Genomic DNA, 13,208 nt, shown 5'->3' on the forward strand with positions numbered 1-13,208 from the left:
GCTAAGCAGATTTGCACACTGGTAAGCAGTGCTTAGCATCTACCCCTCTAAGCAATGCTTATACCAGCTAAGCAGGTTTGCTTGGCACTTAGCTTAGCATACTCAAAACCATCCAATCACAGCAAAGGGCAGGAAATCGGCCATATTTAAACCTTGCAGTGGGAATACAGCTCATAACTGGTTGTAGCTCCCCACTGTAGGCACTATGGCTGGTGTTGGAGAGGCTGTGCACCTTCGGTCTGGGGCATACAGGAGTCCAGGGTCATTGTAAGACTCCTCGTAAAAAGGCATGATATGAGACTGCTGCAGAACCAATAAAAGGGCTCCCAATATAAAGTGGAGCCTGGGAATGTCTCGCTCATGATCTCACCAGTGCCACTGGCATCCCTCAGACTGGTGAGCAGGTCCAGCACCAATTTACCGACTTGAAGCAGAGGAAGAGGGAGTTCCTGGACCAGTGGGTCTAAGATGCATGGCAGAGGGAGGTCCCAGTTGTGTGTAAGTATTAATATCAATAACTGTTTACCAAAGTCCAGCCTGTGTATGTGATGGATAGGTATGCATAAATGTTTCTCTATCTTCTGTACAGCTCCAGCTGATTGGGCTGCTAAGGCTGCAGCATGAGGCTGGTGAGTAACAATCTAGCTTGTAGTATTCATACCAAATAAATATAAAGGAGTAGAATGTCACCTTGCAGTATTAAAAATGGGTATGGTTTGTACTGAATAAGCCAGACAATATTACAGTAATAGTCTCATATAGATTATATATAAATAAAACTGTAACTGCCTGTCAATAAAATTCAAAACCCTGGACTGGTTGTGTTTACTTTGGCATTGTATGAATTGAAATGTGTACAGGTTATGCACAGCAACTATAGCTGTGAAAGCATTAAGCATTCAAGACTTATCTGACAAAGTTAGTGCCTTTGTAAGACACAAGATTAAATAAAAAAATGGCTACTGGCTGCAAAATATTCCACAGAAGAGCATTTATTCACTATATGAAATGCTTCATGCACCAAGATCTGATATCTGAATAGTGATTTTGTGTTAACCACTGTTTTCCACACAGTATTATGTGAAAAAGGTATGTATAGGAATGTTTGTATAAGAATGTCGTAATTACAAGGTCAGATTATAGAACCAAGAGAGTATTAGACAGAAAACATTCAAGGAAAAGACAGCAGTCTCTCAATAACTTGCTCTGATGAAATACAAAAACTTTTGTTGTATTTTCTGCACAAACAGGCATGGTTTGAATCCTGAGAGTGGTAGTAAGCTTCATGCATAATTTCACCTAGGATTTTGTGGATATGTGTAGAAATAGTCAAGTAGTGTTAACAGAAATTTCCTCCACAGGTCTTCCAGGTAAGAAAAGGTATAAAGTAGCTATAAGAATGTTGTAGTTATACTGTGTTCAACACCCATGTTCCAACCCCAATGCTGCAAATGACAGCAAGATAAGTACATACACCAAGTAGTCTCCCCCAAGAAATGTTCAAGTGTCATGCTGCCACAACCAACCCTGCAGCCCCTGCAGCCAACCAGGGTGACCAATAGAAATCAAGGCAGAGTATGGCAGTAGCACACACACACACACACACACACACACACACACACACACACACACACACACACACACACACACACACACACACACACACACACCAGGGAGCGTTAACAGAAATTTCCTCCACAGGTCTGCCCTGTAAGCAAAGGTATAAAGTAGCTATAAGAAGGTGGTAATTATAGACTGTGTACAAACATACCACTGCCCAACTCAAGGCCATAGGTTGTTGCAATAATACCTGTAGAGTAATGATTAGAGCACTGATCATTAAAGCTGTGATAACTGCAAGTATCTACATCTGCTAATTGACATCTCCCTCTCTCCCCCACCTTATCTTCACCAATAATCTAAATACATAAATGAATGGGTATGTTTTACACCAAACCTACCATTGGGACATGTGTCCTACTGTTCTACAAATATTGAAATGTTTTCCAGTTAATGTTCCCTGTTCAAATACTATCATTGGTGGCCTGTTGCTATCAGTGTAACCTGCATGCTGGTGTAATGCCCACTGTGGTTGCATATATGCATGTGTTCTGTTTGCTATGCAAATGTGCCAAATCTGTTGTTTTGGGTTAATGGGAATACTCATGCATGCTATTACAACTAATCCTGGAATGTGTTTTTCATGACTAACCAACATATGTTCTAAAACTGCAGCACCATAGCATGTCTGGGAAGGCCAATCCCAGCAGATCTGCCTCTCCCACCTCATCTGGCCATGACACCGGGCCCCAGCATGTCTGGGACCCACCCCAGGACTTCCTTGTCTGCTGGTCCTGCACCATCTTTGGGTGAAACCACCTCAGGGGATGGGGCTCATCCCCCCCAGGCACAGGCGTGGACAGGATTCTGTCACTCGAAGCCATGTCCAGGTCTGGTGCATAGTGAGCTCCGCAAAGAATTGGGAGATCTGCTACATCAGCTTCAGCACCACATGGTGCATTTAGAGGGTCAGACTGCCCCTCTTGCTCAGCCCCCAGCACAGCCTCCTTCTTGGCCATGAAGGTGCAGCGGTGACTGTCCATGGGTGGGGACCTCAGTCCCACTGTATCCATTTGGGTGCTCGTGAGCTTCTGATTAACAAACACCCCTCCCCGTCTAAGGTGTTACCCCCCACATGTGTCATATACTGCCCTGTATGCTGTCTTGTCTGTCTTCCTACCCAACCTACCTCCATAAATATACTTACTATCCTTCCCCAACATCCCACTCTCACCTTATAAAAAAGGCAATCTGTCCCCCCCAAAAAAATGTCGCTCCATACATAGCTGTCCATTTCACACATGTGTCCAGTGGACACATGTAATCTGGTCTAATTGGCTTCACAACAATTTACTGTTGTCCTCACCCCTCTCTCAGGGGTTTGAGGTTTCAAATTTACCTCTAAATTCAATACCCATGTACACCCATTGCTGTAGGAGAAATGGACAGCTATGGACCTTTCTGACACCCATCCTGCACATCCCTAGCTACCTGCCACACTGTACTTCCTTCTGCATGCCCCTCTTTCACCACTTTCCTATGACCTCTTTTTTTTTCTTTCAAAGAAATTAGTATGGTGGTAAGCAGGAGTAAGTGGGTTTTCACTTTGCTAAGCGAAGCCAACATAATTAATCATCTGTATGTTTAACCGTGTGTTGGCACTGCTTAGCATTGTGCAAACCTGCACAAACCCACTTACAACTGCTTAAAAGTGCCTTAATCACTTTGTATCTAACAGCCATTGTTCTGGCCAGCAACAAAATAGTCAGCCCTGCCAAGGCTTGAATCCAGGGCCCTGTACACTAGAGTCAGAAAATATACCACTACACTATTTGAGCTGTAGGAAATATTCTTGTTTTTTCAAACTTAACATGCAATAGAGGCATACAACAATAGTGAGAAAGCTCTGTGGAAACATTCATGCATTGTATATAGACATATATATATTTATATATATATATATATATATATATATATATATATATATATATATATATATAAACAAAAGGAGATATAGATTCATAGGTTCATAGGTAGGTACTAGGCTATCGGCCCTGGGGCCTAAACAAGCCCAGCCAAGGCTTTTGCCACCCAAGAAAATTATTTTCCTGTGCCACTTTTGAGCAGAGCCACAGAGGTGATCCCAGGGGTGAATTTCCTATATCCCATCCAATCATCAAGGTTTTTCTTGAAGAGTGCTAATGAGGAGCTTTGTTTGATATAGATAGGTAGTTTATTCCAGAGTATGGGAAGTCTCTGTGACAGGAATCTATCCCTCTGGCATGTTCTGTTTATTGTGGTGACAAGGTTTAGGTCCCTAGAGCATGTAGCTCGGTGGGATTGGGATTTCTTTAAGTGGAGCATGTCCAACAGCTCTGAGTTTGACATAGCTTTGTATGTTAGGCAGAGATCACCTCTGAGTAGGCGATATGCAAAGTAGTGTTCTGCAAAAAGGATTACCGGCCTCAAACAGATGTCCTATGCAGACCATCTCAAAAAACTCCAGCTTTACTCTGCATACTTTTCTGAGTATTTGGGTCCATTTGGTGTATGCTTATTCAAATAGTACATTATTTTTTGGGGATATAATTGTATATTCATATTGAACAGTTAATCCCCGTTATCTTTCTGATCCCGGTTTTAACCATGTGATTGTATTATGTATCAGGTCCATTTGATGTTAATGTGCCTTTCTATTCTCGTATGAGCTCAGATAGGGTTGAATATGGTGTTTTTTGTGTCCAAGTGGTCACTTTATATTTATTTTTGTTCAGCATATATTCACTTTTGTTTATCAGATATATATTTTGTTTTTATTAACTTTATTCCTTTTTGTTTCTAGTTGCTGATTCATGTATTAGCACTAGTGGGAACATACCAATGATCTCATTGGTGGGGGTGGTCTATAAATACTCATGTGGTTTGACTGTTTTATTTTTTATTCATTTCTACACTGAAGAAGGCATTGGTTTGCCGAAACTGGTCTGTACAATAAAGTATTAATAAGTTTGATACTTTTGTATCATTCTTAGTGTCTTTCTTTTTACTTCAACACATTCCCTTGCTGGCCTCCTGTTGTAACTATGGAATAATTTGGCCGTCCACATACCTACGCGCATAGCATCAGGTTTGGGTGCGTATCAGCAAAACCATCTGAATTATATGAGGATGGGTACTGACATGTATGTCTTTATTCACTGACATAAATCCTTAGATCATAACAGTATGTCCCACACAAATACAAATAAACTGTGTAACGGAAACAAAGGATGGGCCAAACACCTGGACAGTCTGCAAATGGGTATGCTCACAATCCTTTAGTGCAATGACTCTGGAACAAGCCAGACAAAGTAGGGACAATAGAGACATATCCAAATTATGTGAGTAGATAAGCTGAGAAGGTTGTTGTACTAACAGTATTACTGCTAACATATATTGACAGAAATATTACCTTAGTGCATTTTAGGCAATGTCCTGAAGATAAAATTACCACCATAACAGATACAAGCAAATGTAATCTGAAGGCTATGCCACTCAATGCTACATGTCTAAATTTCAAAATGCACTCACTGGAACTACTCCTTAAAATGGAAAACATTTATTTATTTTATTTATTTTATTTTACATTTGTTGACCGGGATAGTCCGACTGGATACATGTCCTTTTTCAGCGGAGGCCCGGGGAGAAAAGCTCCACAGCAATAACAATATACACACAGGTTTACAAAATACATATATGAGAATGGAGAGACAGATGCAGAGACAAAAAAGCTCCACAGACAAAACAATATACAAGTAGGTTTACAAATCCATAGATGAGATGGAGAGACAGATGTTAATTCACATTATTAAGTTTTCATTGGATTAGATATGATTAACAACTAGGCAAATAAGGGTCTACACAGTTATACAAAGATACAGTAAAGCAGCAATAGATTTTAATACACTCTGGTACAACATCACAGCCATAGTAACATATCAAGGGAGGATGAAGGAACAAAAATACTGCAGCAGAACCAGGTGGATTAATGGTCAGCTAAGTAATGATTGGATTCAAGGCAACAGGAAGCCCAGATTAGTTCAAGTGTGGTAGGATAAGTGGTCGCTCAGGAAAAAACTAATCAGATTTTACGCATGAACATAGCCATTGTGCCTTAAAGAATTGAGTTAGATTTTTTTTTAATTGAGAAGGGGAGGTGGAGAGTCTAAGGTTATTAGGGAGGGAGTTCCAAATCTTACCTATAGAGTTGGCGAAGAGAGCATCACCTCCCATGTTATAAGATTTGATGGTTTGTATCAAGTGTTTGTTAGAGGAATGAAGACTGCTTAGGTTAGAGTAGGGGGTCAATAGGTTATTGAGTGAGGGGGTTTTATCAGGTTCCTTAATGATTTTAAATGCTTCAGTGAGTTGGTTCAGTTTGAGGAGATTGGGTAATTCTAACCAGTCAAGTGTTTTTAGGTTAAGACAATGATGTGTTCTATAAGGAAGTCCAGTTATAAATCTGGCAATGTGATTATAGGTCACAGAGAGTTTATTGATGTCGGATTTGTGGAGAGAATAAAATACAGGAGAGGCATACAGTAGCGTGGAGAGGAGATGTGTACGTGCAATGGTTAGTTTAGTGTTGGGGGTTAGAAAGTTCTTGATTCTATACAAGGATCCAAGTTTCTTATTTACGGTCTTAATTGTCTGGCTGATGTGCAGGTTAAATCTAAGCTTATCGTCAATGGTGACCCCTAGTAGTTTAGTATTGGTGTCAGGCTCAGTAATGGTACCATTATTAGATTGGACGAAGAAGGTAGTATTGTTGGGATTTGAAGTGGGGGCAGAGGTAGGAAAGAATAGTAGTAGCTTAGTTTTTTTTGGATTTAGGATGAGATTCCTCACTGAGAGCCATTTTTCTATTGTAGTAAAGCAGTGTTGGGTTGTAACTTGTAAATCGGGGAGAGAGATATCTGAGCAAATAAGGGTGGAATCATCCGCGTATTGGATGCAGGTAGCTTTAGGGATAACTGTATGAAGTTCGTTAATGAACACGGAAAAGAGAAGAGGACCTAGTATGGATCCTTGGGGGACTCCTATGGTGTTGGGTAGCAGGTGAGAGAGCTTGTTTTGCCATTGGACTGCTTGTTGCCTACCAGAGAGATAAGCAGAGAACCAATTGAGAGATGAATAGTCAAAGTGTAAGGTTTCTAGCGTATGGAGAAGTAGCTGGTGATTGACCATGTCAAAGGCTTTTGACAGGTCGAGAAAAAGGGCAGAAGATACTTTTTTGTTATTACGATTTTTATTAACTGAGTCGGTGAAAGAAAGGAGGGCAGTAGTCGTACTATGGTGGGGTCTGAAGCCATGTTGCGATTTAGTCAGTAGATTATTTAGGGTGAGGTAGTGAAGAAATTGCTTATGGACACAACGTTCCATAATTTTGGCTAATGGAGACAATATTGCTATTGGTCTGTAGTTAGATGGTTCAGTGGAAAGGCCACCCTTATGGAGTGGTATGACATAGGAAATTTTCCAAATGGAGGGGATAGTGGCTTCAGTGATAGCTCTATTAATCAGGATAGAGATAGGGTAGGCTATGGCGTCTGCTGCAATTTGCAGGTACTCAGCTGGAAGTCGGTCCGCTGAGAGAGTGGTTGGTTTAAGTTTCTTCAGTAAGGTTCGAATGTAGGAGGTGGGTATATGTTGTAGTTTAAAGGAAGGGACTGTATTATCGGTAGTATTTGTAGAGGGGGGGAGGTAGTTGACTGGCTAATGCTTGAATCGTCTCAGTAAAGAAGGCGTTAAAGGTATTGGCTACGACTTCTGGGTTTTTACCAATAAGTGTTTCGGGGGTAGGCGTGGATAATTTCCCTGGATGGAGGAGATTATTTAAGCCTGCCCAGAACTTCTTAGGGTTGTTCTGGTGCTTTTCTTGGAGGTGACAGAAATAATTCTTTTTGTCCAGTGTGCTGGCTTTTTTCGTTTCATTTCTAAGCTGCTGGAATTTAATACGATCTAGAGGTGCCTTAGTAGCTCTCCATATATCCCAGGCTTTATCCCTAAGTTTAATTTTGGATTTAGTTTCCCTAGTTAGCCAGGGGGCTATCCGCACCTTAGTTCTAGTAAGCCGGTTAGGTGCATGATTGTCCAGAATGCTTAGGAATGTGTCATTAAAGAATGTCACACTCTCATCAAGGGATAGGTTTTTAGCTTAGACCAATTATAGGATTTGAGTTCAGCAACAAATTTCATAGGTTCGAATTTCTTCTTGTTTCTTACTAGTCTATGTATGGGTTGGTTTATGGTGATAAATTTATGTTTTATTATGAAGGTAATAAGATGATCACTAAGATCATTAGGAAGGGTCCCAGGAGTATATTTATGTTCATGGGTGTTAGTAAGGATCCAGTCGAGTATACTCTCTTTTTGGTGGGCATTTCCTATTCTAGTTGTGGAGTCTATATTCTGGGAGAAGCCGTGTAGGTTAACATTGACATCTGTGCAGTAACAGAGACCTAGTTCAAGGTTCCAGAGAACACCCTTCTGCTACCAGGCTATACCTCATACCACACTTTTTGGTCCCAAAACATGGACTGAAGTTCTAAAGGTGGTGGTGTCCTGATATTCATAAAGAAAATGTACACCTCCAGACTAGTAGCCCAAAATAATCCATCAGCGATATGTCAGGTACAACTAACACTGGGTAAGACTGCAATCCAGGTTGTAGCCTGCTATACATCCCCCACCATGTCCCAAGACTACCACTCCACATTCCTAAACACCCTGGAAAATATTAAGGTACAAACCAATACCCTTATACTGGGGGACTTTAACTACCCCTCCATTAACTTGGAAAATTACTCATGTACCAACACACTAGCTCAACATTTTCTGGAATTCATAAATTCCAATGCCTTGGACCAACTCATTCTTATCCCCAACATGGCAACAACATCCACAACCTGGTCATTATTAGCATGGGTGACCATTGCACTACACCAGTACTCATCTCCTCACTGGACAGATCTGACCACAAGCTAATCACCATGGCTATCCACATCCCACCCTCACCCCCTGCAAAGGAAACCAGTGTGAAAAATATCTCCAAAGCTAACTTTGGCCTGCTAAAAACAGAGGTGGCTAACTTCACGATGCCTATGCAAATGGAAAATAGGTGCTTGACTGCTGAATCATACACCAATGCACTGTATGAATACATACACAAGTGCATAGAATGGGCCATACCAAACAGAAACAATATGCTCTACTCCATAAACAGGAAGCCGATCTGGTGGAATCCTAACATACACAAACTCTACAACAGAAGGAAGAAACTGTTGCAGAGAAAGGTGAAGTCCCAAGACTTGGAAAACTTCCATGTTAGCCATAGCAGAAAAATGAGAGCCCTCATCAAAACCTCTAAAGCTAGCTATGAAAAACAACATTGTAGCTGATACTAAAGACAACCACAAGGCATTTTATAGTTATGTCAAGAACCTACATAGCAATGCTCAGATCTGCTGTGAGCTACAGCACAATGGCAATACATATATAGAGCCAACTAATATTGCAAATATACTGGCTGATAGATTCAGTGTGAACATTACCCCCCCCCATCACCACATAAAAGGCCTATCACAATACCAGAGGAATGCCAAGTTCCTAATATCAGTGGTGCACAGGTAAAACCACACTGTCCAAAGCCTAGAATACAGCTTCCATGGGACCTGACAATATCCCTGGCTGTATTCTACATGAATTACAAAGTGAACTTCCACACACCTGAGTCGCCTGTTCAATCACAGCCTTACTTCAGGCTTTGATCATACCGAATGGTGCACCACTATGGTCATCCCATTCCATGAAAGGGGGAGTGACTACAGACACTGAGAACTACCACCCCATTAGCCTGACTATTCTGATATGTAATGCTATGGAATGCATCATCATGGGCCTTATAAATAAGGACATAGGGAATCTTCAAAATCTGGACCACATGCAGTTTGGATTTGTGAAAAGTAGATCATACCTGCTCAACCTGATAGACTTCTCTGAGTCTGTCACCAGAGCTGTGGTTGAAGGCAAAGTAGTTCACACAGCCTACCTTGGTCATACCAAACCCTTCGACATCATCCCTCACTCACGAATCATAAAGTAGTCATAAACACATATGTCACAAGGTTGGTTGCAACTTGACTCACTGACAGAACCCACACTGTGAGAGTAGTGGATTTCAATTCGGACTACAGACCAGTTACAAGTGGAGTCCCACAAGGATCAGACCTGGGTCCTCTCCTGTTTGGCATCTACTTCTCTGTAGTTCACTGCAATATAAAGGAACTTTGGCTGACCAAGTTTTCAGATGATTGCAAACTGGGAGCCATTATTTAATCTCCAACTGATGTAGACATTCCTCAAAAAGGCCAGGTCTGACCCAGCTCTGTTAGAAATGCTACATCTAAAGAAATCCAAATCCTTCTGCACCGTACACTACAGAGACCTTGACATCATTAACACAATCAACAGAACATGCTGGAAGGACAGGTTTATGATTGAGAGACTGCCCATGCTGTGGAATAGACTTCCCATTCATGGCAAGCAGAGCATCTCACTGGCCCTCTTCAAACGACATCCTAATGAGTGAATGGGAAATAAAATCACTCCAGTGGCTCTTGTCAACAGACTCACTGTGAACTAAGGTTGGGTGGCACGGTGCCAGGGTAATCCTATGGGCTAGGCTTGCAAAGGCTCCAAGGCTTATAGCCTAGTTCACCCCTATGATCCTGTCACCCCCTCCGTACACAGCACAAATAAGATGTACACACTATAGTTGTACACAATCCTGACACTATGTTAACGATGGCCACAGATACACAGACACAAGAAAATAAGAGCACATATGGGGTACCCTACAGCGGTCTTTGAGTGCAAACTGGAGATATCCACAAGGCTCAAGTACAGGTAATCACATTTTATATAGAAAAGTAGCGTTAAATGTACCACTTTAATAGTGAAATGAGTGGAAATAATCCTTGTCACCATGATAGTGTAGCTGGTGTACAATGGAAATGTGAGTGCATATAACATGTGACATCACCCATGTATACATGTGCCCCACACAGTATTGTCACACCTCTTGATACTGTACTGATAGCATATAGAAACATGTTATCTACAGTCATTAGTCTAATATTTTCTAAAAAGGAAAAGAGAGCAATGGTTAGCAATGCTCAGCTATGGTACGCTGGTGCATTTCTTGCTTAAATGTAGATGCTAAGTGTCTTTGTTCATTGGTAAGCATCGCTAAGAGAAGCATACACAGTTTAAGCGATTATTCATTTAACCATGTATTAGATCCACTTTGCATCATGCAAACCCGTGCAAACCCACTTAAAGCTGCTTTAAGGTGCCTTAATCACTCTGTCAACCTCTGCCCAGAAAAAAAATAAACAACCTTTGCAGGTTTTGAACCCAGGACCCTGTACACCATAGTCACAGCACTTAACTTAAAATTTTAAGATGATTGTTCTAACATATCATGTAGTACAGTCAGTTTACTGTAGGGAATGAATACTGTGGAATCACTAAAGATTAAAATTATATATGTAGATATATATATATATATATATATATATATATATATATATATATATATATATATATATATAGACACACACACACACACACACACACACACACACACACACACTCACACACACACACACACACACACACACACACACACACACACACACACACACACATATATGTATATATATATATATATATATATATATATATATATATATATATATATATATAAACAACACACTCACAGCTAAATACAGGTAAGCCTAACAAATACCACAGTACAATGGCTTTGTCAACAGATATATCCCCCATGAGAATCACACAATACCCCTACATATCATGTGCCAGGTCACAGTGTATATGGAATTCTGGGGTGGTATGGGACATTCATCTGCTGCCCCCACCCATACAAATTCCAAATAATAAGTATGCACTATGCTGCTACAAAATCATGATAGGCCATACACAATGGCAAGACATACACCAATCACTTAGCAAAATAATTGAAATGATGGAAGAGAGCACACAGAAAATCAACCATCCAATAATCCACACAAATTATTATACTCTGATGTCTTGAACAAAGTATTCAAGTAGTAGAACACTACAAAACATACTTGCCTTGAATACAAGATTCAGTTAACATTTAATTACATATTTAATTCAACAGCCTCCAATTACACTCCTCATTTAACCCCTATGGGAAGACACATCATATGTTAAAATGTAAATTAATCCTTTACATAACATTGGCTCATTTCTAACTGTTCACTGAACTGGCAAACAGACTGTTTACAGAACAGTACCCTGTAACCCACTACTGTCTCCATGGTGACATGTATCAAAATATACAGATATAGACCTTTTCTGTTTCTTATTAGTAATATCTCTCACATGTTCTAACAGCCTAATTTTAAAATATTTAATACTCCGCCCCACATAAAAATGTGTTACAAGGGTATCTTATAGGTTCATAGGTTCATAGGTTAGTACTAGGCTATCAGCCCTAGGGCCTATACAAGCCTAGCCATTACAATTCCCTGGATATTTCTTCCCACACTATTTACTTCCCTGGACCCATGTCTAGCAGGGTGACTGACATGATCCCCGGGGTGAACTTCCTATCTCCCATCCAATTGTCAAGGTTCCTTTTGAAGAGGTCCAAGGAGGCTATCTGCTTTACATATACGGGCAGTCTATTCCAGAGTATGGGGAGTCTCTGGGTCAGGAACCTATCCCTCCAGCATGTTTTGTTCATTGTGATGACAAGGTTTAGATCCCTGGAGCATGTGGCTCTGAGGGATTGGGATTTCTTTTAGTGGAGCATGTCCAACACCTCAGGGTTTGACATGGCCTTGTATGTTAAGCAGAGATCACGTCTGTGTAGACAATATGCCACAAAGTATAGCTGGAGTTTTTTTAGACAGTCAGCATAGGGCATCTGCTTTAGGCCTGTGATTCATTTAGTGAGGCATTTCTGTGGCCTTTCCAGCTGTTGCAGATGTCTTGTGAGGTACATGCCAAATGGGGCATTGTACTCTATAATGGGTCTAATGAGGGATGAGTACAGTGGGACAATGACCTCCTTTTTTCTGGATGAAAAGCCCTTAGTGATGAGGTGTGCCACATAGAAGGATTTCCTGACTGTTGTGGCAATGTGGTTATTGAAGGTGAGACCACTGTCCACCTGTGTCCCAAAGTTGCTCATCACACTTTCAGTGTTTATGTACTGCCACCTATGTGGTAATTCATGGGTACATGTTTTTTCGCAAAGGGGATAACTATACATTTCTTGGCATTAAGCATGAGGCCATGGCTCTGGCACCAAGCATCTGTTTCTGTAAGGCCCATTTGTAGAATATCCACATCATTTGGGGATTCAATAATGGCTCCAAGTTTGCAGTCATCTGTGAACTTTGTTAGCCAGAATACCTTAGTGTTGGCCTGTATTTCAGAGAAGTAGATGCCAAACAAGAGCGGTCCCAAGACTGAATCCTGAGGGATTCCACTTGCCACTTGTCTGGAGCTGGATTTGGAGTCAGCTACTTTTACAGTCTGGGTTCTGTCAGTAA

This window comes from Protopterus annectens, chromosome 14.part0, assembly GCF_019279795.1.
Source record: "Protopterus annectens isolate FY-2018-M chromosome 14.part0, PAN1.0, whole genome shotgun sequence".
Taxonomy (NCBI): domain Eukaryota; kingdom Metazoa; phylum Chordata; order Ceratodontiformes; family Protopteridae; genus Protopterus; species Protopterus annectens.